Source organism: Branchiostoma belcheri, unplaced genomic scaffold, assembly GCF_001625305.1.
Source record: "Branchiostoma belcheri isolate BF01 breed outbred unplaced genomic scaffold, Haploidv18h27 scaffold41, whole genome shotgun sequence".
In the NCBI taxonomy this organism is placed as follows: domain Eukaryota; kingdom Metazoa; phylum Chordata; class Leptocardii; order Amphioxiformes; family Branchiostomatidae; genus Branchiostoma; species Branchiostoma belcheri.
Window position 1 is genome coordinate 707913 of NW_017804032.1, and position 5627 is coordinate 713539.

The 5627-nt window shown below is 43.1% G+C and overlaps 1 pseudogene; it reads right to left on the reverse strand.

Moving 5' to 3' along the window:
* Nucleotides 1–5089, reverse strand: part of LOC109477717 — a 9943-nt pseudogene extending 4854 nt beyond the window's left edge.
* Between the last annotated feature and the right edge of the window lie 538 nt (nt 5090–5627).

The window sequence follows — 5627 nt, forward strand, 5'->3', positions numbered from 1 at the left end:
CATGAAAAAGGCCTAAACTAAAAGCCAAAAAAAGTCTAAACTTGGAGAGTAACTACCCCGGCTTCTCCGGCCCAGGTAATGCCCCTGCCCGCTGCCTTATCTCGTGCCTCAGCCCGCGGCGTGTCGGGCCGTGGCGCCACCCCAAATCATCCATGTCCGAACCCTCTGTGTCCACGCCAGACAGGTTAGCGCAGAGAAAAGGGCTTCATCAAAGGAATCACCATCATGTTTATTGATTCAGAACTCCTGACTGTAAAGGTAATAGCCTGGCTATCTGGGGAATTTCAAAAGCATGACAAAAGTTTCATCTCCCCTCTTCTGTATGGTAGAGTGAAAGGCAGGGCGGCTGGAGAAAGCTATCAGTAGTCTTCATACACAAACTACGGCAGATTAGTGACAGGTGCATAATGCACGCTGTGTCCCAGTTGTCTATGTTTTGTCTTTGAGTAGCGAAGTGCCTTTCAGTAGCGAAATGGTGTACAGTTTTTACGATTTATGTGAAAGACGGCTTCGTTTTTAGTGAAGAAGGGTCAAAACAAGATTCAAAAGGACGTGAGCCTAACACATGCATCAAGACACTTGATGATGAGAAAAAAAATCAAGACCACGATTTGTCCAAAACAGATATAAAGATATAAAAATGAGAATACTGTATTGCTGAGGAGAGCCGCTAGGGGGCCGGGTTCAAAACCGCCGTTGACCTTCATCTTTTCGGAGGCTAGTTCGCAAGGCAGTGGATCGGTCACGTGGTTAATTATTCACCAATGAGAAGCTAACTGGCTCCTGGGTGTACTTTTCGTCAGACTTGGGAGAAAACAGACCAAAAAGTCTCCATAAAAGTTACGTCAGTGTTGCTAGAGTACTTCATTAGAACACGCACTTCTCTCCAAGCAGAGGTTGACGCTTCATCTTATTTTTTTCTTATTTTTGTAGGCGTTTTTGTCGATCGTCTTTTTCTTATTACTGGTATCTTTTTTTCCACCAGACAAATATGGTAAATGGTTACAGCCTGGCCAATGTGAGATACTGTCTTAGCAGCCACAAAAATATCTGCTTGGAGATTAAGCAAACATGTCGTAATGTTGGAGTGTTTGTACCTTTAGGAAAGGTTGTAATGTAAACATACACTTGCTTGAACTTCAAGTTGAAGAGGCTGTGGTTTCATACAAGTGCCTTGACGTCATCAATATCTCCAAGCAGATGTATGGAGGATCCGACTAAATCCCAGTCCTTGAAGTCAATGCCATTTACCATGGCTCAGAATCGACCTTGATCCAATTGTCTTCCCAAGACCTACCCACATGCCAAATATCGTCGCAAATATATCCATAGCGTTTTAATTTATGCTGGCCCAAGCATAAAAAATGGCATAATCACACACAGACGACACATAACAAGAACAATACCTCCATTTACGGAGGTAATGACAATATCAGTGACGATCCTAAGACTTAGCATATCGATAACTTCTTACCTTTTCAGTTGTTCTTTCTTATACCTATCATTCTCTCTCCTACTATCTCCATTCTTTGTCTTTCTTTATATCTACTACTCCCTGACATTTCCTCCAGCTCTGCTAGTGGAAAACAACCCGTTGTACACCTGTGTGGCCTAAGGGCTAAGTGAGATAGGCGCCGCCCTATATACCACGTGCTGTGGGAAGGACCTAAACGTATCTATCCTGCAGAAACCGTTGTATACCGTTATACCGAACGTATATACAGTCGTGCAGAATATACCAGTGTATCAGCATGGCCGTATCTACAATTCAATCGAAAGCACTTGACCGTATCCCGAAGAATGTTAACCCTACTGTATTAGTATATGCTGATAAAAATAATCTAAAGGCAAACGTAATATCTGGCAGCAAAAATAATGTGACGCAGAGTTCACAAGTTTGTCTTCGGGGGCGGTAGCCTGTAGCAACTCTACAATGTGTGTAAGAAAGCCACCACAGAAAGTGTTGAAGCATTTTCTAATACGCAGCGTTAAGATTTAACTTTATATGTAGCTTGTTGGAAGAGGTTAACTCCACAGAATTATCACAAGGGATATGTGGTAAATTCTTGATCCTCACATTAATGATCTTCTAAATCTAACGTATCCCAAATACGGGTTTTAAGTTATCTCCAAGCAGATCTTTGCTGGTTGCAAGACAGTATCAAATTGGCCAGGCAGTGTCCATTTGCCAGGCAGTTACCATTTGCCACTCCATGGCTGGCGTAAAAAAATATATACAAGTAAAAAAAGAGAGACCGATAAAAACGCCTAAAAAGTACACCAAAAATAAGTCGAAGCCTAAACCTCTGCTTGGTGAATGTCGCATAAGAAGGATACCAAAACGGTAACTCACCAAAATCTCGGGGATTTGCATAGCAGTCGGCTGAAACTAGACCCCCGCTGTATAATAAGAACGGGACCGTAGAGGAGTTCAACAGAAAGCGTGGCGTCTACTGAAGTACTGCTCTCAAGAACAGCACCGTCCAACCTGCGCACACACACACACACATGCACGCCTCGCCTGTTTGTTTGCCGCTGCCATGGCGACAAAAATATCTTCATAAACTGCGCTCAGCCATCCAGCCCACCTGTCCATTGTTCTACACAAAGCCCCTGGTCTATGTCAACATCAACGTTTTGTTCGGCACCACCACACTCCGCATACCCCCATTCAATCCGGGATAAGGAGCTATTGTTACGGACGGATCTAACACTTGTTTGCTGAATTTCTAACTGGAAACACCTTAAGTAAAGTTTTGAAGAGATCTCGTGTCGCGTCGCTGTATTGCGAGGCATGTGGGAATATTGCGCCCATTCATACCGACTCTACAGTTGGAGGTAACGGAAATATGCGCCAAACATTCACATAATAGAACGATATCGGCGACCAAAGTTCCCCAAATATGTCGGTAAAAGCTATCTAACCACGATCTTGTGCGACCTTTGTGTCTAGCAATACGCGGCGGATTTTTTCGGCCCAGGCGACTCCGTATATACCAGAATCGTGGCTAGCGACTTTAGACTACATAAACACTGTCCTTATGGCTTTAAATGAAGGGTGATTTACAAGAAAGGCGGCGTAAGCCGAACGTAGGTCCCGTATCGGATGTATTGGACAAAACGATCTTAAATTGATTAAGCGAAAGCCGCTACATACGTCAGTAGGGAGTTTCTGATACCCTTGCGAACTAGAAGAAAAATAAACTCACTTATTTTGGACTTCTTTTCGAAGCGGCGGAGAAAGAGTCGGTAAAACTGCCATTTGCGCGGTAGCTGTGTTGTTAACTACGCATTTACATGTGTCAGTCATTGATAAGCAAATCTGTTTGCTAACTAGATAGTTATCATTGTTAACGAGGTAGTAATCATCGTTAGCAATTGACCAGAAACAATGGACCGGAGAAGCTTACAAAAGCTGCACATATAGAAGCCCATTGAACCATTGTCTTTTCAAAACAGAAAGAAGTATAAGCCTCTGTGCCGAGGTAAATAAAGAGCTCTTGAAGCGGAAAAAAACAATTCCGTCTTCAGAGCTAGCTACGACTCGTACAAAAATGGCAAACTAAATTGTCATTTTATGGATTTTTTTTTACCGTTTTTAATGCAATAAAGAGTTATGTCGTCTCACTACTTCTTGCTCTTCCCCTTCTCCATCAAAGAAATGCGACTCAGTCGACTTGAAAACTTCTTAAACATCTTGGATCTATTAAAGCTGAAAGTCATTCAAGAGGTATACCAACTTTTTGATAGTGTCAACTGGCACCAGCCTTGCTTGGCGATCACTTGATCTAAGTACCAAAAACAACACAAGTACACGAATTCCTATGTCATGGTCATGGATACTTGAAGGAGTCAAAACCACCCCTCAATAGAGACGAGACGGGGGGCACCACAAACTTTCTGAAACGTTTGATCCACTGCTAACGGTCTATCTGCATAACGTGATGACGCCATAAAAACGATGAATTGCTCATTTTTTACGAAGACTTGATTAAAAAAAGTAAAAATTTTGGTCCAGTCCAATATATATAATTTTCGATTTGTGTTGGAAATTACAATTGGTCCTGCTATACAACGTTGGTAACTTAATGTTAAGACCAACTATTTCGAATTCAACGTAAACCATCATGCGTCAACCCAGCTAGTGAGTTGATTAACAAAGAAAATACATAATAGAAAGTTTATTGCAAATACTTGCCCGAGGGCTAATTGCAGTTACAAACAACACAAGGGAGAAAATACAATGGTACGTGAGACTATATCTCCTTCTAGCATTATAATATATTCTACAACATACATGGTACTAGTTTTACTGGGTTTGACTTCTTCTCTTTAGGCAATGGAAGACGAATTTACCCACTTCTTCTATAATATGTGGGTTCTTTGATTTTAGTAGTAAAATTGCGGTAGGGAATGGTGGGGAAGTAAGGGAGCATTTTGGACACGGTGCTAAATAATTGTTTTCTGATGTCGTCTTAAATACAATACTTTTGATCTACTAAACAAAGGGATGTCTTCTGTCCTTGCCGTCACCAAGGACCATGTGTCCTTGACCCCATTTTAAAGGTTACCAACGCGCATGCGCTCCGTAGCATAGCTATCATCACCATCATCTACAACCACCCTAGAACTGTCAACGCAATATTAGACCAAAAAAAACAACTACGTTTTCATGATACCAAACTTGCCCAGGTGAAAATACGTCGGTAAGGGGGTCATCTTTTGAGGGCAAAGTGTATAGGGTTAAGGGTCAGAAGCACTCTCACGACCGTTCGTTTCCAATCTCATTTAACGTCACGCTTTAAAAGTACAGGTAAGGACGCTCTTAGAAACATCTTTCATTTATACTATGTTATAGTTTTAGAGCTAACTCTATGAAAATATATGTGAGAAAACAATTCTTACCTCCCTCATTGTTTACATGACACCGAATGATGGTAAAATGACATACTATAGGGCGTGTTTTGTCCAAAGCAAGGTCATTACAGAAGGAAGAGACAACCTACCAAGCTGACATGTAGGACGCGGACGCAGGGCTACGGTCCCCCGGTCTGTCTCTGATCCCTCCCGACCTCTGTACCACCTTCGGAGCGTGCCTCTGACATGCGGGGCAGACGGGACGGGGTGATACGGTAAAATCTGTCTGTAGATAACGGTTTAGATGAGTCCGGACAGAGAGAGGGGGACCCGGGGCGCTCGGACATGTCGCCGGAGTGATCCCTATCCCCAGCCGGCACCGGCGCCGGCTCCGCAGGCAACTACAGAGAACCGCGCGCCGCCAACAAAACAACTTCTGAGAAAATCGCCCTGCCAGACTGGCAGAGCGCGGCGAAATGAAATTACCTCCCGAATAAGAACGTATTCATGGCGGAAGAAAGGGATCGCTCCTTGCCCTGCCAGCATCGGCACAACAATGGCGGGAAATTCGCCTTTAATATCGCCTTAATGAACGAATAAGTTCACTCACAATCGTATCCCTTAAGCGCGCCCGCCTCTGAAAGGAACCCGGTTTCTATCTCCTTATGGGGCAGGTTTATTCTAATCAGCACAGCTCCAGATACGAGGCAAACAAATTATTAACTTATAAATTCAAAGGGACGCTACTGAATGAACATGAGTGGAAACCA